Source organism: Pleurodeles waltl, chromosome 4_2 (assembly GCF_031143425.1).
Source record: "Pleurodeles waltl isolate 20211129_DDA chromosome 4_2, aPleWal1.hap1.20221129, whole genome shotgun sequence".
In the NCBI taxonomy this organism is placed as follows: domain Eukaryota; kingdom Metazoa; phylum Chordata; class Amphibia; order Caudata; family Salamandridae; genus Pleurodeles; species Pleurodeles waltl.
The window spans coordinates 826,973,793-826,989,315 of record NC_090443.1 but is presented as its reverse complement, the minus strand read 5'-3'; the positions used below and the strand labels follow the sequence as shown (position 1 = coordinate 826,989,315).

Here is a 15,523-nt window from a genome sequence, read left to right as displayed (position 1 = left end):
AGAAGTGTCCTGTTAGATTTCTCTGACCACTGGGGTTTCCTGACCTTGTCCTGTCGTAGTTGTCTCATCTGAGGAACCTACTGGAGAACTCAGGCTAGGGTTAATGGCTCTTGACAGAGGTTGAGACAGCCTGGTTTACACTGACTTCACACTACCATGAGCCCCTGTGCCTATGTCATTCTACTAGGCAAATTGTCAATACCACACTAAGACACTCTTCTCTTACTCCAACATTTACCATTCTGGGTTATGACACTTTTTTCATTGACTTAGACTATCGTAACAGGTCTATGGTATTTGCTCTTCTCTTTTACTGTTCTTTGAGGAATGTGTATTGTAACTGGGTCTCACACTTGGAAGTTCTGTGCTTTAGACCTGAGTAATAGATAGTATCTGGCCTCTGCTTTTCTTTGGTAGTTAGAGATGTTATTTTGTATGTTCATCATTTTGTGTTTGGAGTGGGAATTTGCAACTTGGTTTTAAGCCACCAGGGACAATGGGTTCAAAAAGGGTGTCCTCCCTTCAGTACAAAAACAGAGACACTCAAGTAACCGAATGGGGGAAACTCTGTACGCCCATAATCCCTTACAATTGGATAGAATGTAGAGTTCACTGCCCCTAAGGGCTTGGTGAATACTTTCCATAAGGTATCTAGTGAAGAGTTCCACCTTCCCAATGCACTCAGGGTTGTATAAAGTCGTGCAGGTGAAGGCAGATATGATGGTATTGAAGGAATTTGGTGATCTTCTGGAACATAGTTGAATACCATTGTATGTGACCAAAGTTTCAGGGAACCATCTCTACTAAATATTTCCATTAAGAATTTCAGCACACCAGACATGGTGACTCGGTCTGTGAATTTTACTTTGGCCATTTGGAGTGCACACCGTATATTGAATGGTGAGCTTTTTTAATCAGCCTGAAATAACTAAGCCCAATTTCCTCCAAACCACCGTGGGCCAAGTTGCACTCTTTATGAGTGGTACTTGTGTTTTTTAAAGTTTTGTCGGAGGCAGAACAGAGACTGCAAGTTCTAATTATGCGTTTACCTGACTACCAATAATTTTCTATCCACAAGTTTTTTTAGCGCAGACATTCCTATGTGCCCTTGCTGGCCTATTCTCACCAAACATTCCTTAACACACTTGGTGGGACGCACATGTTTCTAAAAACCAAATCATTCACCACACTGAGTTCAGTGGCAAACTGAAAGAAATAATGCAATCAATCCTCCAGGGTTTTTGCTGAAGGCCACCCCTCGGTTATATACTCGCTCACTCTTTAAAGTTCATCATCCTTGATATCTTCTGCAGTCTATGCACTCGCATTTACCCCTTCACCACATTCTCTGCACGCATCACCAATATAAGCGACAACTTCCCTTTCATCCATTGAAAGCACTGTCTCAGGTGGCACCTCGAAGGGTATTCTGGATAAACAATTATCTGGTTGGTTACACTTACCCGGTGCATGGGCCACTTCAAATTTATATTCTTGCAATTTAGAGAACAACCTGGCTACCTGTGCTGTGGATTTCCCCCCATCTCTCAGGGGCATTATCTACACAAGACGTGTGTGGCCAGTGTGTAATGCAAATCTACTGCTCCATACATAGGCCCTCATTTTAACATACCGCCTAACGCCACAGTGACGGCCGCCAACATACCGCCACCGTGGCTACCATAAGTCTGCAATATTATGAGCACTGCCTGACTTCTGCCACAATAAGGGTGGAAATCTGGCAGTGCTCATGGTGGTGGATGGTGGTAAGCTGGCACTGCTACCACCAGCACTGCCACGTGAGTAGAACGCTACCAGCCATTATTATGACCAGTAATTCAGCCTGGCGGTTTTCTGCTGGCAGGGAGCTGCTGGCGGTAGCAGCGCCCCTTTGCATACCCTGCCAGAAGACCTCCTCGCCCATGGTAAGTCTGGCTTCAGACAGGGGAGAAGGGTGGGCGATATATTGTTTGTGTCTGTGGTCTGAGTGTGTGCATGAATGTCCCAGTGTGTGTGCGAATGTTGTTTGTGTGGGTTTATGCGTATGAGTGAACGCATGTAAGAATGGTGAAGTGAGAGCGTGTCTGCATGTCAGTGTGATTGTGTGTAAGAATGAGTGTGAGCATGTCTGGAAGTACACGCAAATGAATGTGTGTATGTCAGTGTAAGTGAATGGGTGTATGCCTGGTGTGTGTGGGTGTCTGTGTGCGTGTATGCGGAGAGGGAGTGTGTGGAGTGAGGGGCGCTGTGACTGTAGTGAGAGTGGGAGGAGGGTGGTGATGTGTGCGTGTGTGGCTGTGGGGTCAGTTGTGTGGTGAGTGCGTATATGGGGGTAAGTGAGTGGATCGGAGGGGTTAGTATGTGTATCAGGTGGGTGTGGGGGTGAGTTTGGATGGAGCGGGGTGAATGTTGGCGTGGGGGAGAGCCGCCTACCGCCATGGTTTTCGTGGTGTGACATCTCCGGCCCAGCAGCTCGTACCGCCATGGCTGTAACCAACCCGCCAATCTCATAATGTGTGGCAGAATGTACCGCCAGCCTGTTGGCGGTCATACCGCCACCAGAGCCATAGTGTCAAAGGGATTACCTGCCCAGACACAGGCAAGCAGTTCCCTTTTGATAACCGAATATTTAATTTCAGTTTCACTTAGTGTTCTGGATGCAAATGGCACTCTCCATTTCTTGTCACTGCACTGCCGAGGCCGTAAGCACTTGCATTCACTTTTATGGTGCACCATTTATCTTCACCAAATGATTGTAACATGGGGTCCTCTATTATCTCAATTTTGATGTTGAGGAGGGCTGTCTCTTTGATTGATCTGTTCTTTCTCTTCCCACACATACTCGGCATCTTTTCTCAACACTTTGGGTAAAGGCTACTTTAAAGTAGCAACATTTTTGACAAATCCGCTGTGTTATTCACATAACTCTGCAAAAGATCTTAATTTCTCTTTCTCGGGTGAATGAGTATAGCATCAACCAGCCTTCTTCAATCTCCTACATACTTCACTGAGAACTTCACTGTGATTTTGTTCTGGGTTTGTGATAATCAGCATGTCGTCCTAGAAGCATCGGACACTGGTTTCCATATATTTAAATACATGAAACACTATTCTCTGGAGCACAGTAGCGGCTATGATAACCCAAAAGGCATCCTTCTGCACTGATACCCTTCGAAAGGGTAATAAAAGCCATCAGTTGGTGTGATTAATTTGACAGTTCAATCTGATGGTATACATGGTGCAAATCCAGAGTGGAAAAAACTGTTGCCCCATTCAACATTAAAAGCAGATCACTAATCCTCGGCAGGGGATGACTGTTGGCAATGATGCAAGCGTTGACACCTCTTAAGTCAACACATAGCCTCATTTTCCCATCTGACTTTTCTTGTCAAGACAAGTAGAGAAATGCAATCGGAGGATTCCACCTCTTCAATGATGCCATCCTTTTGGAGCTTTTCTAATAACCTTTGTAAATCGCTCCTTGTACTGAACAGCACATTTCTGATTTTCTGTTTTACTGGAGTAGCGTTTCCTCTCACTTTCATGTGATGGGTGAACCCTTTGAACTTTCCAATCTTGTCAATGAACACGTCTGGGAGCAACTGGTTGATGAATGTTCCTGGGTCTTCTTCCTTGATACCCATCACCAGCTCAGAAGCGCATGGACTCAGATTTATTTTCAAAAGTTTTTGGTCTCTCCAACCTAACACACAAACACCTGAATTGGCCACGTAGATCTTTATTTCAGCAACTCTGTCTTTATAAGATATTTGATGGAGAAGCACAGCAAATTAATTTTGTTAAAGTTGAATGTCACACCAAGAATGTCATCTGGTGAGTACAGTATGTGTTAATTTGGTCATGTTGCCTCAAAGAGATCTCTATGTATTATAGTGACAGGTGACCCTGAATGGGCCAAAAATGACAACGTGGTTTGCATTAGATGAAGCACACACTTAGGAGGTTTCATCTTTTCCACGTTTTTCCCCACCCCTTAGGATGGACCATCAGTACTAAGTTGACATTTTGTTCCATGTACTCAGCAGATATTTTGCTGGTTCCTTCCTCTGATATCTGGGCAACATTCATATAACCTCTTTGTTTGGCCTCTCTGCATACCTTGGCAAGGTGTTCCCGACAATGAGATGCGCTGCATTAGTGCAGGACACCCTCTAAAGTTGCCAAAGTGAGACACACTCATTCCAGATTCCCTTTCTTTGTGAAAAGGATTTTTGTTGCCAATTGTGCTCATCTCTATGTAACATACTTCCACTTCTTTCTTCTCTTCTTTTACTTTGTTGGTCTCCTTTACCCAGGACATTAATTGTTCGATGGCTTTTGCAAACTTTACTACTTCTTCCATGACCCACAGATGTTCTTGGATCCTCCTTACATTGGTGTTAACCATTAAATGATCCTTGATCATCTCATCAGTTTTTGTACCAAGACTGCAGGATTTGGAGAGGCTTCACAGGGCCATTACGAACTCATCAAAACATTTGTTTCAGCTTCTGGCATAGAGGTGATACCTTTCAAGAGCCATGCTTATGGTAGGTTTGCCTCTAAGCTCCAGTCTCAACTTAGCTTCTTCAAACTCATCAAAATCCTCATCTTCCTACTTTGATTTCAACTTGACTTGGGTAAAGATCTGAAGATTTCTTGGTCTTCTGAGCCTAGCAAATAAAGTAAAATGCATTTTCTGGTCTACAGGCACTTTGTCTATGTCTGTGAGGTAAGTATAAACACCTCTTTTAACCTTTTCCATTCAACAAGCACATCTCCCTTTGCCTGTAGAAACGTATGAGGCGGGTCAAACTGCATATCAACCTGTATTAACTCCAATAGTGCAAATGATGTATCTGCAGTAGCAGAGACGGTGCTGATTAACAGTCCTTTCCCAAATTATAAAAGTGATATTAGTGCAAACTTTGTGGAAGGTATAAGTGCAAAAGTTCACCATCTAATGCACTCCGTATATTTGGCTTTATGTTCCTTAAAGAGCCCTCTGCATTTGATCATAATTTAAGTGGGTATAAAAAAACATCGTTCTGTGGAGAATTAATGGCAATTCTAAGATGGCCTCCTATATGTTGGAACGCACAATCCCACAGGGAAGTACAGGAAACAAAATGATGCCCGTCATATGAAAATTAGACTTGAACTGCCGCTATTGTGGGGAGAAAGGAGGAACCCATGCAGCAAGGCCGGGCCAACCAAAATTGATTTCAGGTAGGTAGACGAGTCCTACCTTGGGAACCCTGGCTCCTCCTTTTCACAAGGTTGAATCCAAAGACAACAAGCAGAGTCCACAACGCACTTCGCTGCTTTAAGGATCCCGACTGAATCTCTGCTGCTGCTCCCGAACAGCTGAGGATGACAGCAGGCGCCGCAAGCAGAGAGGTAGTGATAGGTTATCGCATCACATCAATTGTTGCCAAATTTTGTTGTATTCTTCAATAAAGATGAGGCGGAAGGCATGTATGAGAGAAGACATATTAATTCTGCTCACTGATGGTCAATAATAGAATTGACAACAGTGCTTCACTTAAAATCCTCAGAATGAACGTACTAGGAGGAACTAAGACAGAGCAGTGGGAACAGAGGAACAGTGGGGATAATCATGTAAATAATAATTTACATTGAATTTATAAAATCACATAACACTTTTATTTTAGTTGACAGAACTAGCTTGATCATTACTGCTTTACATTAAACATATAATTGCATATAATTAATTTATAGAATGAATATTCATATACACGCATTCACTATAACTACTGACATATCAATTTGGGGGCGTTTCAAGTGCATTGCCTTATTTCTTCTTTTAAGCTACCTAAAAGCATATGTGTATCTATATTCTTATCATTAACATTTATTTTACAATGCATGATTTTATTTGTCATTTTATTTACATGTATTCCTAGTATAACAACGACTGAATGTCTAGTGTACTGTCTGCATTTGTGATGCTGCTGAGCTGTGTTTAAACTGCTATATATCAGTTGCTTAATTTTCCGGATCCTTTTTCAATTAGAATAAAGTCATTGGAGGATAAGAAGAAAATGTCTATTTCTTTTGCTTTTTTCTCAAGACCCCTTTTGGATACTGCCAAAGGATTCAAATCCCTAAGGCGTCTGAACTTCTTTTTCTTCCAAAAGGAAAGAAAAGTACTTTTGCCAAAAAAGAATAAGAAATAATAAAGATGATGCGTGAAAAGACAATTAAACCTGGAGCACTAAGCAGATAAAGCCTTTATTTTCAATCTAGATGGAGGACAGGTTAGTGTATAGAAATGGGAGTTGCACAAATACAGATACATCTACCAATTATATAGCAACTATAGGGTTTGCAAAAAGAACCCACTCAAGAACTTCTAGCAACAGGCTCTTCACCAAAGTCATCTAAGCTGTTGACTCTCAAGATTAAAACCACAGAGCCTCTTCGTCCCGTCAGAACAGAGGCCCTTGCCCTCCATTTTCTACACCCGAGAATGCCTCCACTCACTTCATGCTTCTTGGTGTTTGGCTGCAATATATCTAACATTGCCCTGGTGGGAAAAGCCAAACAACTTGTGGTGAACCCTCAACTTTGCAGGCATAAGTAACGCCTGAGATGCCTAAATAACACCATCTTAAGAAGGAACAACATCAACCAAGTAAACAATCACAAATCCACTAAGCAGGTTGAGGACTAGGCAAAACCAGAATGAAAAATGTTATTTGCCTGCAAAAATTGGCTTGCAGCTTGTAGTTCTAAAGATCTACATTCTTTGCACATTCCTGCCATCTATTATTTGGTGCAGACATTGCAAGTTGTTTTTCCTCAGAAGTGGAAGTTTCAGCTTTGTCACTCATGATCTCTCACTGCAGAATCGGGACATATGCTCCTTCTTAGATTGCGTTTTTCCACATGGTTGAGAGAGAGTAGGTGTAAGTGATGTGAAGCAGGACAGTCGGTGTTGTTCTGGTCTACTGAGAATATGTATTTGAAAGGTAATTACTGTTCTCAACCTCAGACTGTGATCTTGCATCCAGGGAGGTGGGAGAATGCAAGAATGCAAGTGAATTTATAGCAGTACAAACTACAACCTGATTGTTAAACAAAGTAACATTTTCCGTTAACAGCATGAGCTGCTGTACATCACGCTTTGCATGAGTAAAAATCAGTGCTCTTCTCTCTAAAGTGGTGGTCGGTGGGTTGTCGTGGAAGACATCTGTAATAATGTTTTAAGGAATGACTGCCCCACTTGTGCCTCATACAGAGCACGAATATTGAAACAGTAGTGTTGGGTGAACGTGTGGTTAATAAACCATTTTGTAGCTTTGCAAATGACTACCAGCGAGATCTTGTTTGGAAAAGCCGTTGCAGCTTTGATTTTGTGAGTGGAATGTGCTCTAGGTACAGTTTGTTGAGTGTTTAGCGTAGCCATAACAACTTGAATACAGCTGAATACCCAGCTAGCCAGGAAGGCATTGGAAGTAGACTTTTCCTAGGTAGGGCTTGCCGTCAACAGCTACAGTAAACTAGTGTTGTCTTTCAAAAGGATCTAGTATGGTCAGTGTAATAAACGCAGAGTTTGTAATGCCATTGCTACAACAGTTTGAGATTGTGGGAAAAAGTTACGGAGTCAACGGTTTGCTGGACATGGAACAAGGAGACAACATCAGGCAGAAACAGAGGGTTTGTTAAAAAAAACAAATGAGTCTTTGTGTATTTGAAGGAAAAGTTTCCCAACGTGAGGGCTTGCAGTCCAACGACTTTATGTACAGAAGTGACTGCAATGAGGATGATCACTATCCACAAGCGACTCTGCAATGGGCAAGAGTGTAATGGCTGAAAAGGAGGGCCCAGGAGCCAGATAAGAGTGATATGAAGGTCCAATGAAGAGACTGGTAACCTTCTTGAAGGGATAGACTCTTACGATCTTCCATTAAAAACAACGGATCACAGATATCATGAATTATAATTGATGCTATTTTGCAGATAATCTGCCACAAAGGCTAAATATACCCCTATAGGAGAATAAAGAAGGGTTAGCTTATGTAAGTGTTACAAGTAGCAGCTATCTTCCACAGGGGTCTACAAGTGCTACTTCTCAACAGTGGCACAGCAGTGAATAATCATTTACTATTTTGCCACATAACAAGTTCTTTTAGTGGGCTTATGAGCCTTCTTAAGAACAAGCATGCACTTTGCTGGGAGCTGAAGATAAGCAAACTCTAAAACTTTGGATGCCAAATCTGAAGATTCAGTGCCCCGAGATTGGGATGTTGTCAATGACCTTGATATTGGGTAAGTAGGTCTACAAAGAGAGGTACTTTTTCATTGGGATGTACAGATATCTCCATAGGTAATAAGCACCACAAGGTGCCCAGCCCAGCTACATACGAGGATGCTTGCTGCATTTTCCTCACTAGAACAAAAGTATCAGTGGTAGCAGAGGAAACACCTAATCAAATATCCATAATCAGTTCATCCAAAGAGCTTTGCTCGCAGACTGTAGAAAGGCCTGGAGGCAAAGCTTTGAGTTCTGGCGAGTGGCAAAAAGGTTGATTGCCAGGTTCCTCCAATGGTGGAAGTATTGGTGAAGTATTTTTATACCACTACCAATTTGTATGTTGCTTCAGGCATCCTGCAGAGAGTTTGCTGGCCACCCTGGGGAGGGATTTCACCATAAGAAAGACTTAATGACGAATGGCCCAAAGCCAAATTGTCTGAGATAACCTTGTCGGATGGGTTGAATGCATGCCCCCCATGTTTTAGGATGTGGTGCATAGTGCTCATGTTATCTGTATAAATGAGCACTAACTTGTGAATCTGTTAGTAAGAAGCTCAGAGCGTGCACTGAACTGCCTGTAATTCCAAGAAAGAGTTGTCCACACTCTGAGGGTGAGGAGGCCATTCGCACAGAATTGTGAGGTGGCACAAAGATGCACCACACCAGTAGGGGAGCCAACTGTGTTGACGGTAACTTGCAGCTCACGATTGAAGAATCACTTGCCTAGTAACAAGCTGCTGATGTTTCATCACTGCAGTTTGTGCTGAACTCTGGTCTCATCCAACACAAGGTAATCCCACTGGCCAGTCTGGCCAGACACTCCTGTAGAGATTGTATGTGTGAGAAAGCATTTGGAAATATTAAACTACAAGAAGGCATCATTCCCAACAGTTTCACAATTGTTCACTGTCAGGGGATAAGATATCTGAGAAAGACAGCCTGCCACTGTATTCATTATGGCTCCATAAAATGGCTGTGTTTGTGTGGAACATAGTTAAGAATTTTGTGCCACTGATCTTGCAACCTAATGTGTGGAGGAGAAACACTGGTTGTGAGGCACTGTTGCAGGCTGGTGCTCTTTACCAGCCAGTTGTCTGGGTAAGGAAAGACAAGTACAGTATTGCAGGGGAAGTGTGCTGCAACCACTATTGAAAAATGACCACTTACCAAAAAAAAACTGATGTACTGGTGGTGTGCAGTGTAAATGTGGATGAGAAAATTGCCATCTTTAAGATCTAGGGGTGTAATCAAGTCCCCATACATTAGCTAAAGTTGTCACTTTGAAGCACTCTGACACAAAGAGGCAGCTGTGCCTGAGGGTTCGCCTTTCTAACAGATTAGAGGATAAACTAAGTAAACTCCTAATACAAGCTGGCTTAGGTGGAAATGTTTTGACTGATTCCCTTTGAAGCTAGGCCTGCAACTCCACTTTTAGCAGCCTTCGATAGTCTTAGCTGGTGCTGTGTCAGCATGGTGGAACATTGGGTGGTGCTGTATGAGACTTTACACAGTATCTGTGGGCAACAATAGAAAGAACTCACTGCCCAAAATGATTTCTCACTTCCCGACAGATGAGTGAATGTCAGGAATGTGCGGAAGGTCAATGCTTTAAGGTAGAAAATAACTTAACTTGGGTACATGTCACCTTACTGCAGCTGTACCACCAGAAACCTCTACTGAGACTCACTGCCTTACATGTCTCTGTAGAAAAATACTTGTGTTGGTTTCCCTTCAGACAAAATCAGCTGCATTAAAGGTTCACATAATGTTCCTATTGGAGAGGATCTTCTCCTCCTGGTTGACCTATTTTCTTTTCTTTCTGTATTACTCTGGTAAATATTTTACCAGCAGCTCCATCTCCTCCCAAGGGTGCAGTCAGACCGAATTGTCAGCATAATCAATCTGGTAACTCTCCTCATCAGGAAGAGGAGCATCTGTAGTGCCGTAGGCAAAACACTTTTTCTAGCTGTATGACCCACTAGAGAACCTGATGAAACATGGCCACCAATAAAAATTGGTATTGCCTTTTATTTTATTTCCACCTTTAGTGTTACCACCTTGATCATAATAGGGTCTGTGAAGCTTTCTGCCAAGCATTTGAGCATACACTTTAGCATCAGCAATTATTGAATAGAGTACTGTGTTTCACAGAACATCTTTATAACAAAGCCCTTCTCTACATTCACCAAGTGGAGATTTCCTTTGAACTGACAGGATTCCAAAGACGAATCTTCTATAGTCATACCAAGCGTCCTCTCTGCTTTCTATTGGGACTGTCATGGGGCTATTTTAGCAGTTTCCATGGGCTCATTTATTTATAGCTCTAGGCCTGTACCCCCTTAACTAGTTCATTTCATTTATTCCTTTTTATTATTTGAGCAAAAGCTTAATTTCTTAAATTAATATTGTAATTATTTTTATCAGTTGCCCTTCACCCAGAATTTATTAGTTCTTTTGCACAACATTTTATCTTGTGCTCAGCCCAACGCTGTACAAGGCTTAACATGATTGTTTGCCGAGTATTGACGATCCAAAGAGTACATTGTCTACCCTACACAGAAAAGATACATTATCATGTCAGGGCAGTTCTCGAAACAACAACACATTTTGCTATAAAACAACAAGCTGCCACATACCAGGTTAGAGGGGAACATTCCAGCCCGCCATCTCATGCTGTACCTTGTTGTCGCAGCTCTGCTAAAACTTGCCCTCATCGCTCCAACCACTTAGTAGGACTGCAAGCAGACCAACAGGCAACCCCCTGCTAATTATACAGGTATGGGGATGGGTCTTCCTTGCAGAGACTAGAAGGGGTAGAATAGGGCTAACACAGCTATCGCTCTCATGTAGATTTTTAGTAGGGCAGTTAGGGGCTTTAGATTCACTAGTTTGACAGGATGTTGAGACTTTTTAGCTGTCTCTTATTTCTGGCCACAATGATAATAGCGTTGTTTTTTATCTTCCTAATAATCGCAACTTATGCCTCTTTACGTATAATGTGGTTGCTTCAATAAATGTACTGAACTAAATCCTGCTTCTGTTTGTTTCTGTATGTATGAGACTCATGTAGCTAAGAGAAAGAGTTAAGATCTGTTCAACCACGACTTCCCTAAGGAGTCTGAGTGTCATGAGTCAGGCTGCCACAAATCACCTTTACCTTTCAGGTTTTGGTGAGGGGCTTGCTAGCTAGCTAAAAGGGTTATGCTGACAGTTACCAGATGGTGCGGCATAAGACTCAGTCCCCATACACGGTGGTGCTGCCGCTCGAAACCAGCAGACACGTCCCCAAGACACGAGTCCTAGGACATGGAGCCATCATCATTGGTTAGGAATACCAAGTATGTCTGTCTCTTGGCATGCTAAAGGCACCCTAATCACCTTATATGTAGATGTCTGTGATACTAGGGTACAATCCTCCTGAACTAAATAGGTAGCAGCTATTCAAGGCTGTAGGTTGTTGTAGGAAGTTGGCTCTGTATGTGCTATTTCAAAGTAAGGAATAGCATGCACAGAGTCCAAGGGTTCCCCTTAGAGGTAAAATAGTGGTAAAAAATAGATAATACTAATGCTCTATTTTGTGGTAGTGTGGTCGAGCAGTAGGCTTATCCAAGGAGTAGTGTTAAGCATTTGTTGTACATACACATAGACAATAAATGAGGTACACACACTCAGAGACAAATCCAGCCAATAGGTTTTGTTATAGAAAAATATCTTTTCTTAGTTTATTTTAAGAACCACAGGTTCAAATTTAACATGTAATATCTTGTTTGAAAGGTATTGCAGGTAAGTACATTAGGAACTTTGAATCATTTCAATTGCATGTATACTTTTCAAGTTATTGACAAATAGCTACTTTAAAAGTGGACACAGTGCAATTTTCACAGTTCCTGGGGGAGGTAAGTTTTTGTTAGTTTTACCAGGTAAGTAAGACACTTACAGGGTTCAGTTCTTGGTCCAAGGTAGCCCACCGTTGGGGGTTCAGAGCAACCCCAAAGTCACCACACCAGCAGCTCAGGGCCGGTCAGGTGCAGAGTTCAAAGTGGTGCCCAAAACGCATAGGCTAGAATGGAGAGAAGGGGGTGCCCCGGTTCCGGTCTGCTTGCAGGTAAGTACCCGCGTCTTCGGAGGGCAGACCAGGGGGGTTTTGTAGGGCACCGGGGGGGACACAAGCCCACACAGGAATTTCACCCTCAGCAGCGCGGGGGCGGCCGGGTGCAGTGTAGAAACAAGCGTCGGGTTTGTAATGGAAGTCAATGGGAGATCTAGGGATCTCTTCAGCGCTGCAGGCAGGCAAGGGGGGGTTCCTCGGGGAAACCTCCACTTGGGCAAGGGAGAGGGACTCCTGGGGGTCACTTCTCCAGTGAAAGTCCGGTCCTTCAGGTCCTGGGGGCTGCGGTTGCAGGGTCTCTCCCAGGTGTCGGGACTTAGGATTCAAAGAGTCGCGGTCAGGGGAAGCCTCGGGATTCCCTCTGCAGGCGGCGCTGTGGGGGCTCAGGGGGGACAGGTTTTTGTACTCACAGTCTTAGAGTAGTCCTGGGGTCCCTCCTGAGGTGTTGGATCTCCACCAGCCGAGTCGGGGTCGCCGGGTGCAGTGTTGCAAGTCTCACGCTTCTTGCGGGGAGCTTGCAGGGTTCTTTCAAAGCTGCTGGAAACAAAGTTGCAGCCTTTCTTGGAGCAGGTCCGCTGTCCTCGGGAGTTTCTTGTCTTTTCGAAGCAGGGGCAGTCCTCAGAGGATGTCGAGGTCGCTGGTCCCTTTGGAAGGCGTCGCTGGAGCAGGATCTTTGGAAGGCAGGAGACAGGCCGGTGAGTTTCTGGAGCCAAGGCAGTTGTCGTCTTCTGGTCTTCCTCTGCAGGGGTTTTCAGCTAGGCAGTCCTTCTTCTTGTAGTTGCAGGAATCTAATTTTCTAGGGTTCAGGGTAGCCCTTAAATACTAAATTTAAGGGCGTGTTTAGGTCTGGGGGGTTAGTAGCCAATGGCTACTAGCCCTGAGGGTGGGTACACCCTCTTTGTGCCTCCTCCCAAGGGGAGGGGGTCACAATCCTAACCCTATTGGGGGAATCCTCCATCTGCAAGATGGAGGATTTCTAAAAGTTAGAGTCACTTCAGCTCAGGACACCTTAGGGGCTGTCCTGACTGGCCAGTGACGACTCCTTGTTGCTTTCTTTGTTCCCTCCAGCCTTGCCGCCAAAAGTGGGGGCCGTGGCCGGAGGGGGCGGGCAACTCCACTAAGCTGGAGTGCCCTGCTGGGCTGTGACAAAGGGGTGAGCCTTTGAGGCTCACCGCCAGGTGTTACAGCTCCTGCCTGGGGGAGGTGTTAGCATCTCCACCCAGTGCAGGCTTTGTTACTGGCCTCAGAGTGACAAAGGCACTCTCCCCATGGGGCCAGCAACATGTCTCTAGTGTGGCAGGCTGCTGGAACTAGTCAGCCTACACAGATAGTCGGTTAAGTTTCAGGGGGCACCTCTAAGGTGCCCTCTGGGGTGTATTTTGCAATAAAATGTACACTGGCATCAGTGTGCATTTATTGTGCTGAGAAGTTTGATACCAAACTTCCCAGTTTTCAGTGTAGCCATTATGGTGCTGTGGAGTTCGTGTTTGACAGACTCCCAGACCATATACTCTTATGGCTACCCTGCACTTACAATGTCTAAGGTTTTGTTTAGACACCGTAGGGGTACCATGCTCATGCACTGGTACCCTCACCTATGGTATAGTGCACCCTGCCTTAGGGCTGTAAGGCCTGCTAGAGGGGTGTCTTACCTATACTGCATAGGCAGTGAGAGGCTGGCATGGCACCCTGAGGGGAGTGCCATGTCGACTTACTCATTTTGTTCTCACTAGCACACACAGGCTTGTAAGCAGTGTGTCTGTGCTGAGTGAGGGGTCTCTAGGGTGGCATAAGACATGCTGCAGCCCTTAGAGACCTTTCTTGGCATCAGGGCCCTTGGTACTAGAAGTACCAGTTACAAGGGACTTATCTGAATGCCAGGGTGTGCCAATTGTGGATACAATGGTACATTTTAGGTGAAGGAACACTGGTGCTGGGGCCTGGTTAGCAGGGTCCCAGCACACTTCTCAGTCAAGTCAGCATCAGTATCAGGCAAAAAGTGGGGGGTAACTGCAACAGGGAGCCATTTCTTTACACAAGCCCCCCCCCCAGCCCACAGGCCAGGAGACTCAGCCCAAGCTGGGAGAGTCTTCCTAGTCTGTCAGGCGAGGAAGAGTAGGAGAAATAGGCTGGTTAGTTGCAGGGCCTACTCTGCCTTACATCCTTCTGTTCAGGTCATTCCCTTTGGGGAACTGACCTACTTCCACAGTGATAGGACCTAGTCTGAATTGCCTCTTGTCTGCCTCTTCAATGTCTCCACCCATTCTTTCTATTTTGGTCTTAGAGGTATCCACCTCTGCTAACCTTATCTTGGCCAGGGTTACCCCTAGCTTACCCAGAGAGGTTACCCAGAGCTGGAGTAACCCCACCATGACCAATAGGGTCAGGGGGCCTAACTTGCTATTTGGCATGGGGTCAGACCACCATGCTAAGGATAGTGCAGCCATAAAGGCTAACACCCAGCAGAGGCCACTGACAGCTGTCAGTGCCCAGAACCACACCTTTAGCTCTTCACCTAAAAGGGAAGGGGCTAAGTTACAGGCTTCTTTGGGTTCAGGTTGCCTGTCTGCTGTATTAGAGTGGGGGGTTACCACATCTTGTAGTAAACACCCTTCTTCCACTCTTTCTTCTGTTAGCTGAGGAGCCACCCACTCAGGTTTAACAGTTGCCTGACTAGCCAGGACTTTTTGTGGGTCAGGTTGGACTTTATCAGGGCCATTTTTGGAGTTCTCCCCTACTGGAGCAGAATCTCCTTGGCTTGCTGTAACCTTGGCTAAAGGTTGTCCACCCTTCCTACTCTGTTTTCTTTTCTTCTTCTTCTGGGGCCTGCTTGCATTTACTGCAGAGGCAGGACTTCCAGAATCCTTGGGAGAGGACTGGCACTGGACCAGTTTCTCTCTTGGGCTCTGACTAACCTCTGGGTAGTCATTTCCAAGGAGACAATCAAGGGGGAGGTCTGTACTGACTACTACCCTTCTCCAGCTAAGAGTGCCACCCACTTCTATGGGCACTAAAGCCACAGGCCTCTTAGTGACCCTGTCTAGGCTAACTCTTACCCTGGCAGTCTCACCTGGGATGTACTGGTTTGAGAGCACCAGCCTGTCATGCACAATAGTGTGACTGGCACAAGTGTC

General features: G+C 44.7%; 1 protein-coding gene across 10 annotated transcripts in view; it reads right to left on the bottom strand.

The window, feature by feature from the left end:
• DOCK7 (dedicator of cytokinesis 7) overlaps positions 1–15,523 on the bottom strand; it is a 1,022,674-nt gene that overhangs the window by 740,756 nt on the left and 266,395 nt on the right. The gene's annotated exons all lie outside the window — the stretch shown is intronic.